Here is a 25,685-nt window from a genome sequence, read left to right on the forward strand (position 1 = left end):
CCAATACCAATCTTAGCATGTTTAACTCTGCCACCTCCAGCTCTGTCTCCTGCTTTCTGGTCAGTGCCACCATCTCCAGTCCATATAACATAGCTGGTCTCACTACCATGCTGTAGACCTTCGTTTTTACTCTTGCTGATCCCCGTCTGTCACAAATCACTACTGACACTCTTCTCCACCCACTCCATCCTGCCTACACTCTCTTCTTCACCCACTTCCACAATCCCCATTACTCTGTACTGTTGATCCCAAGTATTTAAACTCATCCACCTTCTACTCCCCTCATCCTCACCATTCCACTGACCTCCCTCTCATTCACACACATGTATTCTGTCTTGGTGGTCCTACTGATCTTCATTCCTCTCCTCTCTAGAGCATATCTCTACCTCTCCAGGGTCTCCTCAACCTGCTCTCTACTATTGCTACAGGTCACAATGTCATCAGCGAACATCACAGTCCACAGGGACTCCTGTCTAATCTCACACAGTCTCATATATGCTTACTGTATATAATTGCTTTCCCCTTCAATTTATTTCTAGAGAAATGACTTTTTGGTCCACTATTAGTTGACTTACCTAAAGCACCAGGAGAGGGCGCTGCTGTGTTGGCTCTTTGTGTCCGCTTCAATCTGCCCGGCCTGTGCCTCACTTGCATTGTGCATCCAAGCAGTTGTCGGATGAGTAAACTGACTATACTTTCTTAGAAGGTTGGCGTCCTTCAACATCTGCAATAAGATGCTGCAGATGTTCTACCAGACGGTTGTGGTGAGCGCCCTCTTCTACGTGGTGGTGTGCTGGGGAGGCAGCATAAAGAAGAAGGACGTCTCACGCCTGGACAAACTTGTTAAGAAGGCAGGCTAAATTATAGGAATAAAGCTGGACAGTTTAACATCTGTAGCAGAGCGAGGGGCGCTGAGTAAACTCTTGTCAATCATGGAGAATCCACTGCATCCACTGAACAGTGTCATCTCCAGGTAGAGGAGTAGCTTCAGTGACAGACTTTTGTCACCGTCCTGCTCCACTGACAGACTGAGGAGATCGTTCCTCCCCCACACTATGCGACTCTTCAATTCCACCCGGAGGAGTAAATGCTAACATTACACAAAGTTATTGTCTGCTTTTACATGCATTTTTATTACTCTTTAATTTAATATTGTTTTTTTGTTTTTTGTATCAGTATGATGCTGCTGGATTATATGAATTTCCCCTTGGGATTAAAAAAGTATCTATCTATCTGTCTATCTATCTATCCATCCATCCATCCATCCATCCTCTAACCCGCTGAATCCGAATACAGGGTCACGGGGGTCTGCTGGAGCCAATCCCAGCCAACACAGGGCACAAGGCAGGAACCAATCCTGGGCAGGGTGCCAACCCACCACAGGACACCCACAAACACACCCACACACCCAGCACACCCTAGGGCCAATTTAGAATCGCCAATCCACCTAACCTGCATGTCTTTGGAATGTGGGAGGAAACCCACGCAGACACGGGGAGAACATGCAAACTCCACGCAGGGAGGACCCGGGAAGCGAACCCGGGCTCCTAACTGCGAGGCAGCAGCGCTACCACTGCGCCACCGTGCCGCCCCTATCTATCTATCTATCTATCTATCTATCTATCTATCTATCTATCTATCTATCTATCTATCTATCTATCTATCTATCTATCTATCTATCTATCTATCTATCTATCTATCTATCTATCTATCTATTATATAGTGCATTTCACATCTATCTATCTATCTATCTGTCTAAAAGAGGAAAATGTATAAAATACACAAATTCACGTAACTGCTCTCAAGGTAAAATTGAAACAGCAAACTAATTTTAGTTGAAGCCACACACAGTGTTTCTCCATATTATAAATATTCCAGTTTGCAAATTGAAAACTGATGGTTTTCAATGGGAAATGTTGAACTTTTAAAACTTTGTACAGTGTGATCTGTTTGAGATATCTTGGAAGAGTAAGTGCACCATATCTCGACATAATTGGTCCACGGTGGGCCGGGTTGTTTCATGCAGACAGAAAGACAGAAATGGGCTTTTGCAATTGATGCTTCGTGATTTATATGCAAATGTACCTAAAAAGTAAATAGATTGAGAAGTGCTAATCCACTTCAGGCTACAAATCATTTGGATGATATTTTAGAAAAGGAAAAAAAAAACTGTGATATAAGAATACCCCTGGCATGGTAGAATGAAAGCAGTGACAGGTCATGAAATTCAAGATTTAAGATCTGTTTTTGAGAAGAATTACTTTTTAATTAAGTAATCATGTTGGAACATAAGCAGCCCTCCAATTCCAACTTCACAGACCTCAATCTAGTGTGATGGATGGCCACAGCCCATGCACAGCCGGGACGCCCCTTTGACACTTGGCCCGGTGAATTGCCACGGGCTACACACTACTTTCCCAGAACGCTTGGTGGCAGCCCCCCTGGGTGGCATGGGACTTTGGAGCTCAGCCTTGTTGGACTCCTTGGCCACCACCAGGTTCAGCCGCATGACTTAGTGAGCCCGTGTGGGCTGGAAAGCAGCCACACCCAGAAGTTTTATTTTATTTTATTTTTTTCTCCAGCTGTCTGGAGTTTTTTTTTTGTTTTTTCTGTCCACCCTGGCCATCGGACCTTACTCTTATTCTATGTTAATTAATGTTGACTTTCTATTCTTCATTATGTAAAGCCCTTTGAGCTTTGTATGAAAATGTGCTATATAAATAAATGTTGTTGTTGTTGTTGCAGCCTGAATTAAGTTAATTATCACCTGAAGCACTCCCGGGTGGGCTATTAAAGGAGCCAGCAGCCACCACTCCGGGAGCCAGAGTCGGGAGGAGGACGAGGATGACGACGACGACAACAAGGACAGTGCTTGCTGGGACAAGTGGTGGTGAAGACCAGTGTGTTTTGTTTTGGTGTATTTACTTTGTGCTTTTGAGACTGTGCTGTGCCTGTGGGACACGGGAAAGACGGCAATAAATTTGTGTTATTTTTACGTGTGCCTCCCTTTCTGTTTGTGCTGGGTTGACCTTTTCACACCAGGCAATGCAGAAAAGTAATTAATCAGGAAAATAAAATGATTGGATGAATTGCAAAAATATCTTGAATTTCAATGAGTGTTTGACCACAATAATTTGCAAGGGACACCACATCTTTGGTCTTGAATGCGTTTTTGGCCTCCAAGATGCTGTGTGAAAAGAGCAATCAGTCGAGACCTTGGATTAAGAGGAACACCCTACTCTGCCAGGCTGAGGAAAGTATTGAAATGAAACCTTTTTATTTTGAGGAGAGAAGGCCAGTGGAGGACCTAATCTTGCTGTACGCACTCCTTCACTTTGAGGACATCTACACCAAGTGATGTCGGACCAGGGCAAAGAAAATGACCAATAATTCCTGCCATCCTAACAACAGCCTCTTTTCTGAAGGCCAGTGGATGATCTAGTCTTCTCACTTCTCTAAAGCATCAATAAAGCTGAACCTCGGAATTCTTTCAGGTAAATAGTGAATGATAAACTAGAGGACATCTTGTGGTGGCTTAGCAGATGTGCAGTCAGGTCATAGTTCTGAAAGCTCTTCTTCACATGATGAGTTATGGGTTCATCTAAATTGTCACATGTACAGAGAAGAGTTCTTACTTGCATGGACTAATCAGTATGCAGCATATTGGCACTCTCTGGTGCCATGTTTATGGGTATTTTCACAACTTTATAGAATGTAATAGCTGTGCTACCCCTCTATGATGGGTTGATACCTAAGTAATCAATGAAGACCTCTGCACCATGCAATGTATATGTCTCTGTGATATGCCACTTAGTATGGGATTTGTAAAAGCAGTGTTAATGTTGGAGAAATGCCATCCATTGGAATGAGAGATACAATGAATTTTATTACAAAAAATGTCTGATGTGCCATTTTTTGGAATGACAGAGACATAGTAACCAAATGGACACACAGAAGGATGCACAGGCACTTATTCTTTTATTAAAGTGAGCAGCTGTACCTGTCTAAGATGGTTGAAATCTAAGTGATCCACGTAGACCTTAGCATTAAGGTTTGCAGTGCACCAAGCAATGCATATGGCCCTTCTATATGCCATTTGGTATGGGATTTGTAAAAGCAGTGTTAATGTATGCAATGCGGCGTCATTTGGAATGACAAATGCCATGCATTTTCTTACAAAAAATGTTTGTGATGTGCCATCCTTTGGAATGACAGAGACATAGCAACTGAATGGACACACAGACACTTATCATTTTACTGGCTGTGCTACCCATCTAAGATGGGCTGAAGTAATCAACGTGCTCCTCAGTGTTAACGTTTACAATGCACCAAGCAAAGCATAAGTCTCTGCTATGTGCCATTTGTTATGTGATTCATTAAAGTGAGTGTTATGTCTGTGATGCACCATCTGTTGGAATGACAAAGGTTAAGCATTTTATTACTAAAGATGTTTGTGATGTGCCATATTTTTGGAATGACAGAGACATAACAATGGAATGGATACACAGACACATCATCATTTTACTAGCTGCGCTATCTAACTAAGACAGGCTGAAATCTACGCAATCGATGTACTCCTTAGCGGTAACGTTTACAGTGCACCACTGAGTGCAGTTGTCTCTGTTATTTGCCATTTGGAATGGGAATCTTTGTGATGCTCCATCTGTTGGAATGACAAATGTAATGCATTTTATTACTACAAATGTTTGTGATGCGACATCTTTTGGATTGACAGAGACATACCAACTGGATGTACACGCAGACAGTTATCCTTATATTAAGGTGGTGTAAGAAATATGCTATATAGCGCCCAACCCGACACAGATTGACACGGGAGACACGGGTAAAACAAATAAACTGTTTATTCTTCTTCAGCTGGAGCGTACGTCTTCCCCGTAATTCCTTTAGCCACAACACAGTCCCAAACACAGTCCAGAAGTACACCAAGCACTAAGCACCTTCTTCTCCCACTCCACTACCACTCCTCCCCAGCAAGCTTTGTCCTCCACCTCCCAAATCTGGCCGCAGCATATTGGTCGCTGGCTTCCTTTTATTGGGTACCTGGAAGTGCTCCAGGTGGTTGATTGCCGACATCCAACTGCACTAACGGGTAAGGCGAAACCAGTGCCCAAAAGGCACCCCAACCCAAGGCGGCGCCTGCGGAGCCCCAAAGAGCTGCACAGAACTCCAACCCCCATAAAGCCCTGGGGGAGTCCGAGGCACCGCTGCAACCCAGGGAGGCTGCCATCTAGCGTCCAGGGGGAGATACTTACCACCCTTGACCCCTGGCAGATGTGGTGAAGGGACGTCCTAGCTAGGCATGGGCCCCGGCCATCCGTCACAGTGGATAGATAAGATCATGAGATGCCTAAGCTACTAGCTAAGCAAATGAGCTTGATGGACTGAATGGTGTCCTCTCAAGCTTCTTCCTTTCTCATGTGTGCCAGTGGTGGACTGTAGCTTGGCTCGTTGTGGGTCCTTGTGTCACGTCCAGTGCTGCCTGTATCGGTCTGGCTTGGTGTTACAATAACTAGATCAAGTCAGCTTAGAAAATGGATGGATGTAAGCATGTCTCTCAGCATGTCACACTTCATTATCATTATTTTCATATTCATCCTCTTAAAGTATTGCCATGTTAATGTCTTCTTTACTCAGGTCATTGCTAACATGATTTATTTTTCTTCTCCTTACTGTTTATTTTATGTAATTTCCTACACTTATTTTCTGGGAACAAGTCCAAATTAAACATTTTAAATGATGACTTTTACAATGTAAACCATTTTTATCAGCAGTATGGAAATTCGTCTTTTTACAGTTTTGCCAGGCTTGAAAAACATTTTGCTAAATTGCGTTAGGTTTGGAGCCTAATCTATGAGTACAATCCAGATAGATGGAAAAAAAGAGACTGTGGGAATACGGGCATGACTCGCTCACCCCTCGGCTATTGCCGGTGGCAAGGCCAGCGTTGACCGTGTGCATACACTTGACTGTTTATTTCACTAAGGATTTTGTGTTTATACTTTGTGAACTGCAGTGAAAACTGCAAACCTCATTTTGAGTTTTGTGGCTTTACTAAATGGAGAGCTCCACCCGTCAGCCCCGGCGGGGTCCGTCTCTGACCACTATGAGTGGTGCGCTTCCTTGGTGATGCCAGCTAGTCTGTGAGCTGTGGAAGAAACACGTTAGTGTTTTGGCCTTAATGGAAGTGATTGCCTGCTTTAGTGCTGTGGAATGGCCTTCTAATAATAATAATAATAATGTATTTTATTTATATAGTGTCTTTCCAATGCTCAAGGCACTTACAGAATATAAGAAAGAATGGCAGGGTATACAGTATATAGCATTGTACAAACCAAATAAATAAATAAAGAAGATTAAGACAGTAAATTCAGAGAAAGCCTAACAGACAACAGAATTGATGGTCTCACACACACACACACATTCAGGTTACATGAACATCTTGACAGAGAGGTAAACTGAGAGAAGGGTAATAAAGTCACGTAGAGCTAAAAGCCTTCCTGAACAGATGAGTTTTGAGTTGTTTCTTTAAAAGAATTCATGGAGTCAGCTGACCTGATTAATTTCGGTAGGTCATTCCAGAGTCTGGGCTATACAGCTGAAGGCCCTGTCACCCATGGAGTGTAGATTAGTTTGGGGCACAATAAGATCAGAGGACCTTAGTGGGCGGACAGGCACATAGTGATGGAGAAGGTCACTGATGTAGTTTGGCGCGAGGTTATTTAAGGCTTTGTAGGTTATTAGTAGGATTTTATATTCGATTCTGTAAGACACAGGGAGCCAGTGAAGATGGAGCAGGATGGGTGTGATGTGCTCGCTGCTGCTGGTTCGAGTAAAGACTCTTGCAGCTGAGTTTTGAATAAGCTGGAGCTGTGATATAAGATTAGAAGGGGCACCTGCCAGCAGCGAGTTACAATAATCGATGCGGGATGTGACAAAAGCAGGGACAAGTTTCTCAGCATTAGAAAAGGAGAGGAAGAAGCGAACACGGGATATGTTACAGAGGTGAAAGTAAGAAAGTTTCTTAATGTGATTTATGTGGGGGAATAAGAAGGGAGGAATCAAAAATGACACCAAGATTCTTTGCAGTAGAGGCAGGTCTGATGAGATCACCGCCAAGATGGACTGGGAAGGAGCTCATTTTATTAAGTTGCATTTTAGTCCCAATTTGCAGGAGTTCAGTTTTGTTGCAGTTTAATTTTAAAGAGTTCTGCTCCATCCAGGTTTTAATTTCACTAAGGCAGGTTGTGAGCTGAGAAAGCTCTGATGAAGTTCCACTTTTAACATTGAAGTAGAGTTGAGTATCATCTGCATAAAATGATAGCCCAGTCCATAGCTACGAATAATATGGCCAAGGGGAAGCATATAAATACAGAAGAGAAGAGGGCCGAGGACAGAGCCCTGAGGAACTCCTTGTGTGACTGGCAAGCTGGATCTGCTGTTGCCAAGACTAACAAACTCTTGCCTATCAGTCAGATAGGACTTGAACCACTGGAGGGCAGTGCCAGAGATACCCAGCATGTTCTCCATTCTGGACAGTAGAATGTCATGTCTGACAGTGTCAAATGCTGCACTGAGGTCTAACAGAATTAATATGCTGGTTTGTCCAGAGTCTGCTGCCATAAGCAAATCATTGGTTACCCGTAGCAGAGCAGTTTCACAGCTGTGCTGCACCCTGAAACCAGACTGAAAGGGTTCCATCAAATTATTAGTGGTTAAGTAATTTGGTGAGCTGGGAGCTACAAACGCTCAAGAGCTTTTGACAGGAAAGGTAAGTGGGAAATAGGCCGGAAATTGTTAAGATTGTCAGCATCAAGACCAGACTTTTTTAACATTGGGGTTACAGAAGCGATTTTAAAAGTGAGAGGCACAGAGCCAGTGTCAAGGGATGAGTTTATTATTGTTGTAACAGTCGGGATTATGGCATGAAGACAGGATTTAAGTAGTGTGCTGGGATGGGGTCCAGTACACAAGTAGTGGCCTCATCTTACAAAGCAGGTTATTAACAAAGCAGATGTGACTGGTGAGAACTTAGCGAAGGAGCAGGATGGAGTGGGAAACAGATGATGTGTTTATGTTAGTTGAATTATTTAGATCTTTAATTTTGTTACGGAAAAAGTGGAGGAATTCCTCACAGACTTCAGTAGAAGAGGTAGTTGGGCCAGATGCAGGTTGAGTAGTTTATTAACTACAGAAAACAAAACCCTTGGGTTATCGTGGCCACTTTCTATTATTCTGCCATAGTGGGTGTTCTTAGCAGCAGTTAGTGCTTCTCTGTAAGCTCTTTGGTGGTCAGAGAAAGCCTGGATGTGCACGGTGAGGCCAGTCTTACGTGACATTCTCTCAAGGCGTCGGCCAGCTGCTTTCATAGATCACAATTCTGAATTATACCAAGGAGCTGAACGTTTAAAGGAAACCTCCTTATGTTTTAAAAGGAGCTGTTTTATCTAATGCTGAATGAAGGGCTGAGTTATAGTGGTCAACAAGACTATCTAGTGTTGACGGAATAGGTGAAGACAGTAAAAGATCAGAAATGGATCCAGAAAGGATAGAGAGACAGATATTTTTAAGGTCTCTGTAAGAAATTTGTAATTTACAGGTAAGAGGAGGAGAAATGAGACAGTGAAGAATACTGCTTTATGGTCAGAGAGTCCCAAATCAGTGCTGTAAATGTTGGCAACAGATAGTCCAGAAGTGCAGATCAGATCCAATATATGACCACCAGAGTGGGTGGGAAAATCAACATGTTGTGTCAAGTCAAAACAGTCCAGTAAGGATAGGAATTCATTTCTCAGTTTAGATGTAGTAATGTCAATATGGATGTTGAAATCACCAAGAAGGATAATTCTCTGAGAGTAGGAGCTTAGGTGGATGCATTGTATTTTGGAGGACAATAAAGAATGATGAGTGAGACAGGACCTGTTTCAGTTATTAGTTTAAGAGCCAGGCACTCAAAAGACAATGGACAGTCAATTGGGATTCGTTTGATATTTAAGTCTGCTCTGATAATTACCGCTAGCCCACCTCCTTATCTAGAACTGCGTGGTTCTGTATATAAAGTGAAACCAGGTGGAGTCGCCTCTGTGAGAGACGTCAATTCGTTTGGTTCTAAGAAATTGTAAGGTTAACATGTAATGTCTCCGTGAATTGTATTGTGTGTGGACAGTAAGGGGTGCTCCAACTGCCCAAATCCAACACAAATAGGTCCGGACACAGGTTAAAAGGCAAACTCTTCTTTTATAAGGGTTTCCCACCACCTCAGCCACAAGTATAGTAAGCACAATACAGCACACTCTTTTGTCTTCTCCTCTCTCTGTCTCCCACTGCCTCTTCTGCTCCTCTCGCAAGCTTCATCTTTCTCCTCTTGACTCAGGATCCCTGACGTGAGGCAGGCAGCTTCATTTAATTTAGCTGCCCCGCAAACGGAGTCTGTCAGCACTTCTGTGTGAGGCGGAAACCCCATCCGGGTCTCCCATGGGACCCAACAGGGCTGTCCTCTGGGACTACAATACCCAGCATGTCCTGTGTGGGCACCCACGTGGGAATCTGAGCCTGAGCTTATTGCCATCTAACATCCTGGAGGAGATAAAGCCCTGTATAAGCTGTTTCCCCATGGCCTTCCATCCTGAGGGCATCCCAGCCAGGTAAGGACGCCAGCCGTCTTTTACATGTACAAGATAAGAAAGAATGGAATGCTAAACATGTTAAACTACACGTACGCTGTCCGGACTTTAACCCTTTAGAATAAAGGAGATAAAGTGGACAGAGCATAATCAGCATGTAAGAAATAAGTGAATCACTAAAGTATTGTACTTCTGAAAGAATCAATCAGTAAAATGTTACGTTCATATCATGTAAGCCTATTCTGATAACAAAGTGGATATTAGAACACTCTGGACCAGGGGTCCTCAATCACGGTCCTGGAGGGCCGCAGTGGCTACGGGTTTTCATTCCAGCCAGTGTCCTAATTAGAACTCGGTCCTTGCTGATAATGATAGTTGGTGTTTAACTCTATTCTTGTTGGTGCTTTCATTCATCAAAGACAAATTTTAGTTACTTTGTAGAACAGGGGTCCTCAATTAAAGTCCCGGAGGTCTGCTATGGCTGCAGGTTTTCACTTTAACCAATTTCTTAATTAGAACCCTTTTATTTACTACTAAAGCAATATGTTTTTGGGGCTTAATTTTATTTCTCTTTCCTGTTACAATTAAGAGCCCTTAATTGCCCATTTTAGATTTGAGCAGCTGCATTTAAGATTTAATTGTTGCTGGTTTTCTTAATCAGACATTAGTTAATCATGAGATGCAGATAACCAATAACCCAGCAGCTCTCCAGCAAACGTGCTTACCATGAAGTATCTCTGATAAAAAAAAAAGTTTAAAAATGAATGAAAGGGAAATTGGAAGGACCATTAAGTTTAAATCTATTCTGATCCACAAAACACATGGATAATGTTTTCAAAGAAGGAAACTCTACAGTGCAATTAAAATTTCTTTTGGATGAATGAAAGCATTAACAAGGCAAACAGTTCAATACCAAGTTTCATTATCAGCATGGACTGCTTTCTAATTAGGAAACTAGTTGTAATAAAAACCTGCAGCCACTATGGCCCTCCAGGACTGTGATTGAGGACCCCTGCTCTAGACGAGAACAGGCCATTCAGCCCAACAAAGCTCGCCAGTCCTATCCACTTATTTCTTCCAAAAAAAAACATCAAGTCCAGTTTTGAAAGGTCCTAACGTTTTACTGTCTACCACACTTCTTGGTCGCTTATTCCAAGTGTTTATCGTTCTTTGTGTAAAGAAAAACTTCCTAATGTTTGTACGAAATTTACCTTTCATAAGTTTCCAACTGTGTCACCGTGTTCTTGATGAACTCATTTTAAAGTCACCGTCTCGATCCACTGGACTAATTCTCTTCATAATTTTAAACACTTCAATCATGTCACCTCTTAATCTTCTTTTGCTTAAACTTTAAAGGCTCAGCTCTTTTAATCTTTCCTCATAATTCAACCCCTGTAGACCTGGAATCAGCCTAGTCGCTCTTCACTGGACCTTTTCTTGTGCTGATATGTCCTTTTTGTAGCCTGGAGACCAAAACTGCACCCAGTACTCCAGATGAGGCCTCACCAGTGTGTTATAAAGGTTGAGCAGAACCACCTGTGACTTGTACTTCAAACATCAAGGCGCTATATAACCTGACATTCTGTTAGCCTTCTTAATGGCTTCTGAACACTGTCTGGAAGTTGATAACTTAGAGTCCACTATGACTCCTAAATCCTTCTCATAAGGTGGACTCTCGATTTTCCGACCGCCCATTGTGTATTCAAACCTCACATTTTTACTTCCTAAGTGTAATTCTTTACATTTACTGACATTAAATTTCATCTGCCACAAATCTGCCCAAGCCTGTATGCTGTCCAAGTCCTTCTGTGATGATATAACGGATTCCAAATTATCTGCTAATCCACCTATCTTGGTATCATCTGCAAACTTAACCAGCCTGTTACTTACATTCCTATCTAAATCATTTATATTTATTAAAAATAGCAGCGGCCCCAGCACTGACCCCTGCTGGTCACCACTCTTAACATCAGCCAGTTTTGATGAGGTTCCTCACACCATCACCCTCTGCTTCCTGTGTCTGAGCCAATTCTGCACCCATCTGAAAACATCACCCTGAACTCTCACTTCTTTTAATTTGATGCCCAACCTCTCATGTGGCACCTTATCAAATGCTTTCTGAAAGTCCAGATAAATAATATCATCTGCTCCATTCTGGTCGCATCCTTTTGTTGCCTCCTCATAGAATTCCAGCCTGTTAGTAAAACACGACCTCCCTCTTCTGACCCCATGCTGACTGTTCAGTAAATCTCCTGTCCTTGCCAGATGTTGCTCAATCTTATCCTTAATAATTCCTTCCATTAATTTTCCTGTGATGCATGTTAAGCTTACTGGCCTATAGGTGCTTAGATCTGCCCTGTCACCCTTTTTATGTAATGGGATGATATTTGCAATTTTCCCATATTTCAGAATCTCTTCAGTGCGCAGTGACTTCCTAAAAATACGTGTCGAGGGTTTATATCTGTAATTACTAGCCTCCTTAAGAACTCGAGGATAAATATTATCTGCTCCTGGTGATTTGTATGATTTCAGCTTATTTAATCTAAGAAGCACTTCTCCTTCTACAATTTCTAAATCCTCAGTACCAGTTGTCAAGTTTACCACTGTCAGGTTATCTGCTTCCTCACTTTTGAAGACCTCAGAAAAATGTAAGTTTAGGGTATCTGCCATTTCATTGTCTGTATTTTTTAATTCCAAGCTACTATTTCTGATGCATTTCACCTCCTCCTTGACTATTCTTTTACTACTAAAATACTGAAAGAATCTCTTAGGGTCTTCAAAGAATCCCTAAGAGTTTCTCGTCCCTCTCTAGGGACTATCCCACCCGCTACACTGCTGTCTACAGGGGTGCTCCCTTCCCATGACAAGCACTGACAAGCTTCCTCCTGCCTGGGTTGTTTTCTGTCTCGCTTTCTTCCACACAGTCCTATCCTTCCCTGCCTAGCATTGCCTTTACACTCCACCCGCTCAGAGTACAAATCCCACCCTTAACACCAATTAAATTGCTGTGGACTTGAACGTTCAAGAAGGTGGAAAAAGGTGGTTATTGTGCAGAAATGCCACAGATAAAAGTTTCTCTGTCGTGAAGTACTCCCTACATTGGTTCCACATTCTGAGTGAATGAAGCACTATTGAATTCTTACTATATTGATGATGACTTGTATTTATTGGGGTACAAAGCAAGGAAAATGAAGAAGTACTGCAGGATTCTATTTCTATTGCAAACCAAGCCTGGGTGTGTCCATCTATTTCTGTCAATGTCCAGATTTTTATAGCTTGTATATTTGTTGCCCAGTATTAAAATTGAAAGTTAGGAACAGCCACCCCACCTTCTGCCTTAGGTCACCCTTTAGATGCATGGATGTTTTGAATTCCAAATAAATAAGGTTATGATTGACTCTAACGTCTTAAGAATGATTTGTTAATGTGTATGGGGATGATCTGAAATAGAAATAGAAGCTTAGGAAGGACATTCCTCTTGACAGTGTTAATTGTTCCAGCTAAAGTGAGATGAAGGGTTGACCATCTATACAAGTCTTGCTTAAGTTTTTCCGTGTAGACAGCAAAATTTTTGTTGAAAAGGAGCTTTATGTTTACTTGTGATGTTTACCCCTAGGTATTTAAACTGATCTATGATGATAAAAGGGAAGGTGTCCAGTCTAATATTGTATGCTAGAGATGAGCACACTTTTATTCAAATTAATTCTGAGTCCAGAACATTTTTGAAATTCTGCTAGTGCTGCCAGAACTACAGGCACAGTATTTTGTGGATCTGATATATAGAACACCATATCATCTGTATATACTGATATTTTATGTTCAAGTTCTTCTCTAATAATTCCATTTATCACATAAGCATTTCAACAGTGACCTGCCAGTGGCTCAATTGCAGCTGAAAATAGCAGAGGTGACAAGGGATATCCTTGTCCAATACTGCGTTCTAATTTGAAGTAGTCTGAAATAATATAGTCTCAGTCAGCCGTGTCAAATGCTTTCTCTGCATCCAATGATAATATCATGTCCAGGGTGTCAGATTTTGTTGGTTTATATTAGAAGCTAAGTGTCTACCTTTAATAAAACTGGTTTGGTCTTGTGATATTACTGAAAGGATCACTTTCTCAATCCTTCTAGCTAGAACTTTGGAGAGTATCTTAACATCATTATTCAGAAGAAAGATTGGTCTGTATGACACATATTGTAATATGTCTTTTCTTAGGAAAGGCGGCAGTTAATTATGGGTGAAAAGTAGAATTTTATTGTCTCTGGATTCTGTAAATTTTGCTAATAATAAGGGGAACAGTTTTCAGCCGGAAAAGGGTGGAGTGCCCTCTCAGGGTCGGGGGAGAGATCCTGCCCCAAGTGGAGGAGTTCAAGTATCTCGGGGTCTTGTTCACGAGTGAGGGAAGAATGGAGCGTGAGATTGACAGGCGGATCGGTGCAGCATCCGCAGTGATGCGGGCTCTGCATCGGTCTGTCATGGTGAAAAAGGAGCTGAGCCGTAAGGCAAAGCTCTCAATTTACCAGTCAATCTACGCTCCTACCCTCACCTATGGTCATGAGCTATGGGTAGTGACCGAAAGAACGAGATCGCGAATACAAGCGGCTGAAATGAGTTTCCTCCGCAGGGTGTCTGGGCTTTCCCTTAAAGATAGGGTGAGAAGCTCAGTCATCCGGGAGGGGCTCAGAGTAGAGCCGCTGCTCCTCCGCATCGAGAGGAGTCAGATGAGGTGGCTCGGGCATCTGATCAGGATGCCTCCTGACGCCTCCCTGGTGAGGTGTTCCGGCACGCCCAACGGAAGGAGGCCCCGGGGAAGACCCAGGACACGCTGGAGGGACTATGTCTCCCGGCTGGCCTGGGAACGCCTTGGGATTCTCCCGGAAGAGCTGGAAGAATTGGCCGGGGAGAGGGAAGTCTGGGCCTCTCTGCTTAAGCTGCTGCCCCCGCGACCCGACCTCGGATAAGCGGAAGAGGATGGATGGATGGATGGATGGATGGATGGATGGATGGATGGAATAAGGGGAACTAGCTTAATTGAAAATTTTTTATAAAATTCAACAGGGTACCCATCAAGGTCTGCTGCTTTCTCACTCTGACGTCTAGTAATTCTGATAATGTCCGAGGTTTATCCAATTCCTCTGTACTGAGAGTATCTAGCTGTGGTATCTGTAATGTATTAAAAACACAATACATTGTGTCTTGTCTTCTTTAAACTGAGTATAATATAAGGACTTATAGTCGTCTCTAAATCTGTGCATTATCTCTTGTTCATTTTATACTTGTGCCCAAGCCTTTGAGTCAGGGGTTTTGGGAGCTAAAATGTCCCCTGGTGGCTACAGTTATTAGGGGAAAGTATCATCCCAATAAAAGATACCAGAGTGAAAACTACTGACCTTTTGATCATGGTAGAAGTTGGCCATTCCCCTTATGTCCATTTGAGTTTCCTCAAGGCACTCTGGTATCTTCCTTTAGCTGTGTAAGGTCAGCTCTAAGTACTCCCATGGATGAGGTGGCTCATCCAGGGTAACATCCTGTATTGTACCTGAAGTGATATATACGTGTATCTGTGTTGCGTCATGATTTCATAATTACATCTATCCCCGTGTGTATGTGTGTGTGTGTGTGTGTGTGTGTGTGTGTGTGTGTGACCGATGGTGGGTTGGCGCCCTGCCCGGGACTGGTTCCTGCCTTGCACCCTGTGTTGATTGGGATTGGCTCCAGCAGACCCTCGTGACCCAGTTTTCGCATTCAGCGGGTTGGAAAATGGATGAATGGATAGATCTATCGCCATCTCTCAGAAATGGATCACTGACCAGTCCTTGACAACTCCATTGTGCTGGAGCACAATTTTCAAAAACATAAAAAATTCCTCCAGAAATTCCAATCATCAACACATCCAATATAAAGGTATTAATAGAGTTTACCACTACCTTAGAATGGTTTTCCTGAATGTTTTAGCTCTATCACCAGTGGTCCCTTGATGCACCAGAGACTATTCTCAACAAGTTCTGGGAATGGCCCACAATTGCAGTTCTTTGGGCCTCCATTACTCTCATGCTCTGCTCCATTTTATCTGTCTCTATTCCTTGCTCTCCTGTTGCTCTAACCATTTTAGATTTCTCTACTCTTCTTGGGCAATTTCTTTTTATTTCACTAGTCTCCAACTCGCAGAGTCACAAAGTTGAGCATGTGCATGAGCCACACTCGTTCACTTGGCGGATGATTCACCAATCAAACAATAGTACTTGCTAGAGCCCGCCCTCTCAACTTTGACGAGTGAGAGTGACACTTTACATATCCTCGCTTATCTTATGCTGTATGCATTGTCCGTGAAACAAATCAATAAATAAAGAGACAATTGAGAAAATGAAGGAATGAGTAAGAAAAATATGTATTATGTGAAACATTCATCTCGCTTTAATTATTTTATTATTTATTTATTTAGTCAATTGTGTCCAAAATATTCCCCCATATTTTGAAATGAGGCCTGTTCAGGTAAATCTCGATTTTGCTTTGCGTACGAGCCCCCTGAGAGAAATATTCTGTTGCCTGACATCTCTGTTGTCTAAGTTCTCATTGCAATACTTTTTCAGCTGACACCTTATTTTGTATTTTTCCATATCGTGTCTTAAATCCATTTCGATTGCCGAGATACGCAGAACAGAAATACACTTTGGAATTCATTTTTACAATGTAAAAAAGCTGCGTCCATTTCCTTATAAATATCCAGCCAAGCGTTAGGGTGGCGATCGCGGAGATTTCACAGAGAAAGCGACTGCAGTTGGCTGCAGTTCAACGCCTACTGAACTAATCGTGAAGTTATCGTGCCAAATTCTAACAGACCGTTGACAGTTTTGCGCCATGCGCTGCTCACAGTGGAATGTACTACTTAAAGCAGTCGGCAGTTTTTGTCATTATCATTTAGAAAATAACAATTACAATACTTTTTCAGCTGACACCTTACTTTGTATTTTTCCATATCGTGTCTTAAACCATCCATCCCGCTGAATCAGAACACAGGGTCACGGGGGTTTGCTGGAGCCAATCCCAGCCAACACAGGGCACAAGGCAGGAACCAATCCCGGGCAGAGTGCCAACCCGCCGCAGGACACAAACAAACACACCAAGCACACACTAGGGCCAATTCAGAATTGCCAGTCCATCCAACCTGCATGTCTTTGGACTGTGGGAGGAAACCCACGCAGACACGGGGAGAACATGCAAACTCCACGCAGGGAGGACCCGGGGAGCGAACCTGGGTCTCCTAACTGTGTGGCAGCAGCGCTACCACTGCGCCACCATGCCGCCCGTGTCTTAAACCCATTTTCATTTTTTATCCTCACCTCTTTCTTTCTCAGAACTTGGCTGGCGTGTTTTTTGGATCGTTAGCCTGGAGGCATTCAGAGAAGTGCCTGAACTCTGACAGACTCAGCGTTCCAGAGCTGCCTGAGGTCTCCACGCAAGCCCATGCAGTACTGAGCTTGACAGGATGTCGGAGAGACCCCACGCCAGCTCTTCTTAAGGGCAAAAGGTGAAATGGAAGACCACTAACATTCTTCAGATAAGCTTTTCATGATTTGGCTTAAAATGTGCTTCTCTTTATGTGAGAAATCATTTTCAAAATGTCATCAATAGCAATCATCAATGGGCAAAAAAAAAGAATAAATGAATAAATCGATTGAGGTGTATGGGATTATGACAAGTATCATGTCTTTTGAAGATTTTGAGATTCAAAGCGGGCTTCAAACTTATAAAGCTCGATCCTATGAGAAAACGATACAAAGCTTTTAGTTTTTATGTCAACAAGCTGAATTGAAGAAAGCTTTCACTGGCATCGATTGCCGAAATACACAGAACAGAAATGCACTTTGGAAGTCATTTTTACAATGTAAAAAAGCTGCGTCCATTTCCCTTTAAAAATCCAGCCAAGTGTTAGGGTGGAGATTGCGGGGATTTCACAGAGATAGTGATTGCAGTTGGCTGCAGTTCAACGCCCAACGAACTAACCGAGATGTCGTCGTGCCAAATTCTAGCATTCCATTGACAGTTTTGCGCCGCGCGCTGCTCACAGTGGAATGCGCTACTTAAGCAGTTGGCAGTAATTGTCATTATCATTTAGAAAATAACACAAAACTTTTAATCTTGGCCCACAGATTACAATAAAAACGAGTTTGTATTGGCAGGTATTTTTAGTGTTGGCAAGGTCCCATAATGTGCAACAAAATCGCCAGATAGGAATATTGATTACAGGCCACTTTGTAACAGAATCACATTTGAAGGTGGCTCAATGGCATTTGCAAGTAGCAGTGGTGACAGGAGGCATCCTTGTCTAGTACTGCATTCTAATTTGAAGTAGTCTGAAATAATATATTTACAGTCAGCCATAACAAATGCTTTCTCTGCATCCAATGATAATATCATGTCCAGGGTGTCAGATTTTATCATTTTATATTACATTAAACAGGCATCGAAGATTAGAAGCTAAGTGTCTACCTTTAAAAAAACTGGTTTGGTCTTGTGATATTACTGAAGGGAACACTTTCTCAATCCTTCTAGCTAGAACTTTGGAGAGTATTTTAACATCATTATTCAGAAGAAAGATTGGTCTGTATGACGCAAATTGTAATAAGTCTTTTATTGGGAAAGGTGGCGATTAATTATGGCTGAAAGGTAGAATTTTATTGTCTCCGGCTTCTGTAAATTTTGCTAATAAAAGGGGAGCTAACTTAATTGAAAATTTTTTATAAAATTCAACAGGGTACCCATCAAGGTCTGCTGCTTTCTCACTCTGACGTCTAGTAATTCTGATAATGTCTGAGGTTTATCCAATTCCTTTGTACTGAGAGTATCTAGCTGTGGCATCTGTAATGTATTAAAAACACAATACATTGTGTCTTGTCTTCTTTAAACTGAGTATAATATAAGGACTTATAGTCGTCTCTAAATCTGTGCATTATCTCTTGTTCATTTTATACTTGTGCCCAAGCCATTGTGTCAGGGGTTTTGGGAGCTAAAATGTCCCCTGGTGGCTACAGTTATTAGGGGGAAGTATCATCCCAATAAAAGATACCAGAATGAAAACTACTGACCTTTTGATCATTGTAGAAGTTGGCCATTCCCCTTATGTCCATTTGAGTTTCCTCAAGGCACTCTGGTATCTTCCTTTAGCTGTGTAAGGTCAGCTCTAAGTACTCCCATGGATGAGGTGGCTCATCCAGGGTAACATCCTGTATTGTACCTGATAGTCCCAAAATGTGTCACATAAGTTCTCTGTAGAACTATAATGGGAAAACATAACTTACAAAATGAAAATGGCATGCTTTGGTTCACTTTGGAGACTGCCACAGTGAAGAGGTTTTATATCTTTAGTAGCCTTATCTTTCTTGAGGAGTGACTCAAAAGCACATCCCTTATAATAAAAGGACAACAAGACGCCAAAGAGGCCACCTTCAAGTAGGTTAAGCCTGACAGCACACACACTCAACATTTTGGTTCATACCCCCATGCTGAAACCTACTTTAATTATCATGGAAGTGATAAAGTCAATTATTTAAGGGCATCATCGGCTAACTAGTTTAAGTTAACTATGGGGTGAGTATGAATGCTAGATAGATAGATAGATAGATAGATAGATAGATAGATAGATAGATAGATAGATAGATAGATAGATAGATAGATAGATAGATAGATAGATAGATAGATAGATAGATAGATAGATAGATAGATAGATAGATAGATAGATAGATAGATATATGTGTGTATCTGTGTTGCTTCATGATTTAATAATTACATCTATCCCCGTGTGTGTGTGTGTGTGTGTCCTGCAGTGGGATGGCTCCCTGCCCGGGACTGGTTCCTGCCTTGCACCCTGTTGATTGGGATTGGCTCCAGCAGACCCTTGTGACCCAGTGTTCGGATTCAGAGGGTTGGAAAATGGATGAATGGATAGATCTATCGCCATCTCTCAGAAATGGATCACTGACCAGTCCTTGACAACTCCATTGTGCTGGAGCACAATTTTCAAAAACATAAAAAATTCCTCCAGAAATTCCAATCATCAACACATCCAATATAAAGGTATTAATAGAGTTTACCACTACCTTAGAATGGTTTTCCTGAATGTTTTAGCTCTATCACCAGTGGTCCCTTGATGCACCAGAGACTATTCTCAACAAGTTCTGGGAATGGCCCACAATTGCAGTTCTTTGGGCCTCCATTACTCTCATGCTCTGCTCCATTTTATCTGTCTCTATTCCTTGCTCTCCTGTTGCTCTAACCATTTTTAGATTTCTCTACTCTTCTTGGGCAATTTCTTTTTATTGCACTCGTCTCCAACTCGCAGAGTCACAAAGTTGAGCATGCGCATGAGCCACACTCGTTCACTTGGTGGATGATTCACCAATCAAACAATAGTACTTGCTAGAGCCCGCCCTCTCAACTTTGACGAGTGAGAGTGACACTTTACATATCCTCGCTTATCTTATGCTGTGTGCATTGTCTGTGAAACAAATCAATAAATAACAACAACAACAACAACAACATTTATTTCTATAGCACATTTTCATACAAACAGTAGCTCAAAGTGCTTTACATATTAAAGAATAGAAAAATGAAAGACACAATTATAAACCAAAATAAATCAACAATAAAATCGAATAAGAGTAAGGTTCAATGGCCAGGGGGGACAGAAAAAACAAAAAAACTCCAGACGGCTGGAGAAAAAATAAAATCTGTAGGGATTCCAGACCATGAGACCACCCAGTCCCCTCTGGGGGGAAATAATAATAAATAAAGAGACAATTGAAAAAATGAAGGAATGAGTAAGAAAAATATGTATTATGTGAAACATTCATCTCGCTTTAATTATTTTATTATTTATTTAGTCAATTGTGTCCAAAATATTCCCCTATAAATTGAAATGAGGCCTGTTCAGGTAAATCTCGATTTTGCTTCGCATATTAGCCCCCCCGAGAGAAAAGTTCTGTCGCCTGACATCTCTGTTGTCTAAGTTCTCATTGTAATTGTATTTTTCCATATCGTGTCTTAAATCCATTTCGATTGCCGAGATACGCAGAACAGAAATACACTTTGGAATTCATTTTTACAATGTAAAAAAGCTGCGTCCATTTCCTTTTAAATATCCAGCCAAGCGTTAGGGTGGCGATCGCGGAGATTTCACAGAGAAAGCGACTGCAGTTGGCTGCAGTTCAACGCCTACTGAACTAATCGTGAAGTTATCGTGCCAAATTCTAACAGACCGTTGACAGTTTTGCGCCGTGCGCTGCTCACAGTGGAATGTACTATTTAAAGCAGTCGGCAGTTTTTGTCATTATCATTTAGAAAATAACAATTACAATACTTTTTCAGCTGACACCTTACTTTGTATTTTTCCATATCGTGTCTTAAACCATCCATCCCGCTGAATCAGAACACAGGGTCACGGGGGTTTGCTGGAGCCAATCCCAGCCAACACAGGGCACAAGGCAGGAACCAATCCCGGGCAGAGTGCCAAACCCGCCGCAGGACACAAACAAACACACCAAGCGCACACTAGGGCCAATTCAGAATTGCCAGTCCATCCAACCTGCATGTCTTTGGACTGTGGGAGGAAACCCACGCAGACACGGGGAGAACATGCAAATTCCACGCAGGGAGGACCCGGGGAGCGAACCTGGGTCTCCTAACTGTGTGGCAGCAGCGCTACCACTGCGCCACCATGCCGCCCGTGTCTTAAACCCATTTTCATTTTTTATCCTCACCTCTTTTTTTCTCAGAACTTGGCTGGCGTGTTTTTTGGATCGTTAGCCTGGAGGCATTCAGAGAAGCGCCTGAACTCTGACAGACTCAGCGTTCCAGAACCGCCTGAGGGCTCCACGCAATCCCATGCAGTACTGAGCTTGACAGGATGTCGGAGAGACCCCACGCCAGCTCTTCTTAAGGGCAAAAGGTGAAATGGAAGACCACTAACATTCTTCAGATAAGCTTTTCATGATTTGGCTTAAAATGTGCTTCTCTTTATGTGAGAAATCATTTTCAAAATGTCATCAATAGCAATCATCAATGGGCAAAAAAAAAAAGAATAAATGAATAAATCGATTGAGATGTATGGGATTATGACAAGTATCATGTCTTTTGAAGATTTTGAGATTCAAAGCGGGCTTCAAACTTATAAAGCTCGATCCTATGGGAAAACGATACAAAGCTTTTAGTTTTTATGTCAACAAGCTGAATTGAAGAAAGCTTTCACTGGCATCGATTCCTGAAATACTCAGAACAGAAATGCACTTTGGAAGTCATTTTTACAATGTAAAAAAGCTGCGTCCATTTCCCTTTGTATATCCAGCCAAGTGTTAGGGTGGAGATCGCGGGGATTTCACAGAGAAAGTGATTGCAGTTGGCTGCAGTTCAACGCCCACCGAACTAACCGAGATGTCGTCGTGCCAAATTCTACCATTTCGTTGACAGTTTTGCGGCGCGCGCTGCTCACAGTGGAATGCGCTACTTAAAGCAGTCGGCAGTAATTGTCATTTAGAAAATAACACAAAACTTTTAATCTTGGGCCACCGATTACAATAAAAACGAGTTTACATTGGCAGGTATTTTTAGTGTTGGCAAGGTCCCATAATGTGCGACGAAATCGCCAGATAGAAATATCGATTAGGTCCACTTTGCAACATTTTAAGGTAAAAAGGAGACGCGCATGTTTTATATATATATATATATATATATATATATATATATATATATATATATATATAGCAGAAGGGGATTGATCAGGCAGAATCGCAAAGAAAAAGACGTCAGATGTGCGCTCTCCGCTAAATGCCATTGTGCCAACTTCTAACAATGCACCGTGAAAGGCGATATAACTTCATCCTTTATAGACACCCATCTCCAAAAACAAAAAGGCGCGTGTGTTTTGAGGTTTTCAGCTTCGCTGGCGAGCCACATCTCAGTAATTTCAACCCGGATTCAGACAATTTTGTCCAATTGTTTTAAGTTTCCATGTTATGAAGACTTGGGTGGAGTGTGCAGATTAATGTGGGAAGCACAGAAATAAAACAACATTTTTTTGAGATTGCATATCTGTCTGATTACGTATGCGGGCTTACTAAAAGTTATTTAGTCTTGGGTGTTTTTAACGATTGATGGAAAATATTTAAAATATGCAAGCTGTCTGAAAAGTTCAAGCTCTTCTCATATAAGCTGACCCGTCTGTGCCTGTTAGGAGTCTCCGATCAACGTAACACGCAAGCTTATGGGGTCAGGGATGAAACCACTGAAGTAGCAGTGTTGGAATCTGTCTGAGGGCTATGTTAGATGGGGTGGCGGAAACTCGGGAGAGGGGGGTCGGTGGTGTAGTCATCGGTGGACGGTTTCGTGATTTCAGTGCAACATAAAACCCCAGTCGTTTGGATCAGGCTGAGAATTCACACGCAACAGACGAGCGCGAACACAGCTTCATCCTACGCAGCGCATGGCCTCAGGGTGTCGAGGCTTCAGCGATCAAACACACGCACGGTGCCACCTGTAAGGGCACAGGACTCACGAACACTGGGCCCCCGGCACAGTGCACTGAATATACCCCTCAGTGCCAATAAAGATCATAATCACGCACTCTTAAAGGTTCTGCAGTGGCACTTAACTGGGTGGTTTGGTTCCTCATTGAACCAGCGGCTGGTAAAGTGCCGCTTCATTCTAAGGAGGGTGCTTTGGGTTTTAAGAAGGTTCTCGTCTTCAATGTATTAAACAGGCTGTTGGCTCTTTCATGATATTTTGTGGTTTCTCATAGAGCCATTGCTTATCAAAGCACCATTTCATTCTGGGAAGGTTCTTTGAAAAACGTCCTAATATGCAGGAAAGAAAACGAGCTTTTTAATGTTTGGCTGGCTACCTAGCTGGACACTAACAGATTATGAAAACTTGGACTTAACCTGCGTTATTTATTCTATGTGGTGAGAGTTAATTTAAAATCATTTTGGCATTTCACAAATCTGTTCCTGTCAGTTCATGGCAAATATTGTATGGAGCCTGTTACAGATCTAAATAAATAAAAGGACTTTCTGGGATGTTAACGTGGATGGGTCTTTTGGGGACCATTCAGACCACAGTGCACGTGTTTGTGTATTCATTTATTTATTTAAAGAACTTCTGTAAAAATGTCAGATTTCCCCCTGAGGACAAATAAAGTTGTGTCTCTCTAAAGTCCTATTATTTTTAAGAGTGTAGGGCACCTAGCAAGACGGTAACGAATCAAGGAAATCTGAATTTAGCCTGTGTTATATACGCACCAATAGTCCTTTTACAATCAGGAACTTCTTGCATTCTATAAAGCTGCCATTATCTCTTCATGGCTCTTTATGGGGCTTCTTACTGATGATCTAAATAAATAAAGGATCGTTCTGGAATCTTCATGAGGATGGTTTTATAAGGAACTAAAAGTGGTTCCCCTATGGCATCGCTCTCAAGAGCTCCTCTGATGCCTTCAGAAAAGAACAGTGGTGGTCAGGGGCTCATAATGGAGGAAGGGGCACTTTACACAACAGAGTTTGTTACATTTTAATTCTTGTCAAAGCCCCGGTGAACTTATCTAACCAGACAAAAAGGGTATGTGGGACCGAGGAGTCAGTGGGGTAAAGAAGGAGGAGGTCAACAGAGGTATACTTGTGCAAAAAAAAAGAATATATTGTGGTACACGGATGGGGTTGGTACCCAGCCGGGATGCCCGAGAAGACCAGAGGAGGGCTAGTGACTCCTCCAGACCTTGAGGGGGCGACCACACTGGGCGCCGCGGGTAAAGAGCTGGGAAGCTCGACCCTGTAGGGGCCCATGGTCACTGCCAGGGGGACCCCAATACCTGGAGGATTCCGCCACACCAGGAAGTGCTGGGGGGAAGAGGAACAGGGACACCCGGAGTGCTTCCGGGGAGACAGCAGGCACTTCCGCCACACTGGGGCGTGTCGGTGGGAGATTACCGGGAACACACCTGGAGCACATCTGGGTGCTTATTTAAAGAGACCACCTCCCTTCAGAGTTGGACTTGAGTCGGGTGGAAAAGTGGACAAGGTCTCTGGAGGAGAGAAGGAGGTGGTCTGAAGGAAAGAGAGAGAAGGCATTGTGTTGGCCTGGACTGAGGGGTATTGGGGGCTTGTAAGTACTTGTTGTGAAGGATGGAAGACCACAATAAGCGTGTGTGGGGTAATACTAATGCGTCTGTCTGTCTGTGTCCGGGTCATATATGTATATATATATATATATGGTTGAAATAGTTTTATTGTCAAATAATGCAAAGAGTACGCGACACGTGTTTCACCCTAATTCTGGGCTCATCAGGCGTACACACTCACTGCACCCCCTCTTGGGAATCGAACCTCTGATCTGCTTCTTGCAAGTGAAAGAGGGCACCATGGCGGATGTTAGTCGACTTGCAGACCAACCACAAGCGTTACCTGGTAGGTAACCACCCAATACAATCAGATTGTGATTCAGACTACGAATGGCATGAATGTAATTACCCCAATCTACATACTGTCAAATAAATGAACCACACGCCACACGGCGCAATGTTAAGCGGCTTCGCTTCTGATGCTAACGTCCGAGGTTCGATCCCCGAGAGGGTGTGCAGTGAGTGTATACGACTGATGAGCCCAGAATTAGGGTGAAACACATGTCTCGTACTCTTTGCATTATTTGACAGTAAAACTATTTCAACCATTCTATGATCTGCTTCTCGCAACTGAAAGAGGGCACCGTGGCGGATGTTAGCTGACTTGCTGACCAACCACAAGCGTTAACTGGTAGGTAACCACCCATACAATCAGATTGTGATTCAGACTACGAATGCCATGAATAAAATATATATATATATATATATATATGTCACAGACGACTGGGGTTCTGACTCGGCAGGGATGCCTGAAAGGACCGGAAGGTCACAAGAATAGCTTCAGGGCCACGAGGGGGCAACCGCCTTAGAGCAGGAGAAGACCATGGGAGAAGAACAAAGAGCTTCTGGCCTGTTAGGACCCATGGCCACCGCCAGGGGG

This window comes from Polypterus senegalus, chromosome 11 (assembly GCF_016835505.1).
Source record: "Polypterus senegalus isolate Bchr_013 chromosome 11, ASM1683550v1, whole genome shotgun sequence".
NCBI lineage: Eukaryota > Metazoa > Chordata > Cladistia > Polypteriformes > Polypteridae > Polypterus > Polypterus senegalus.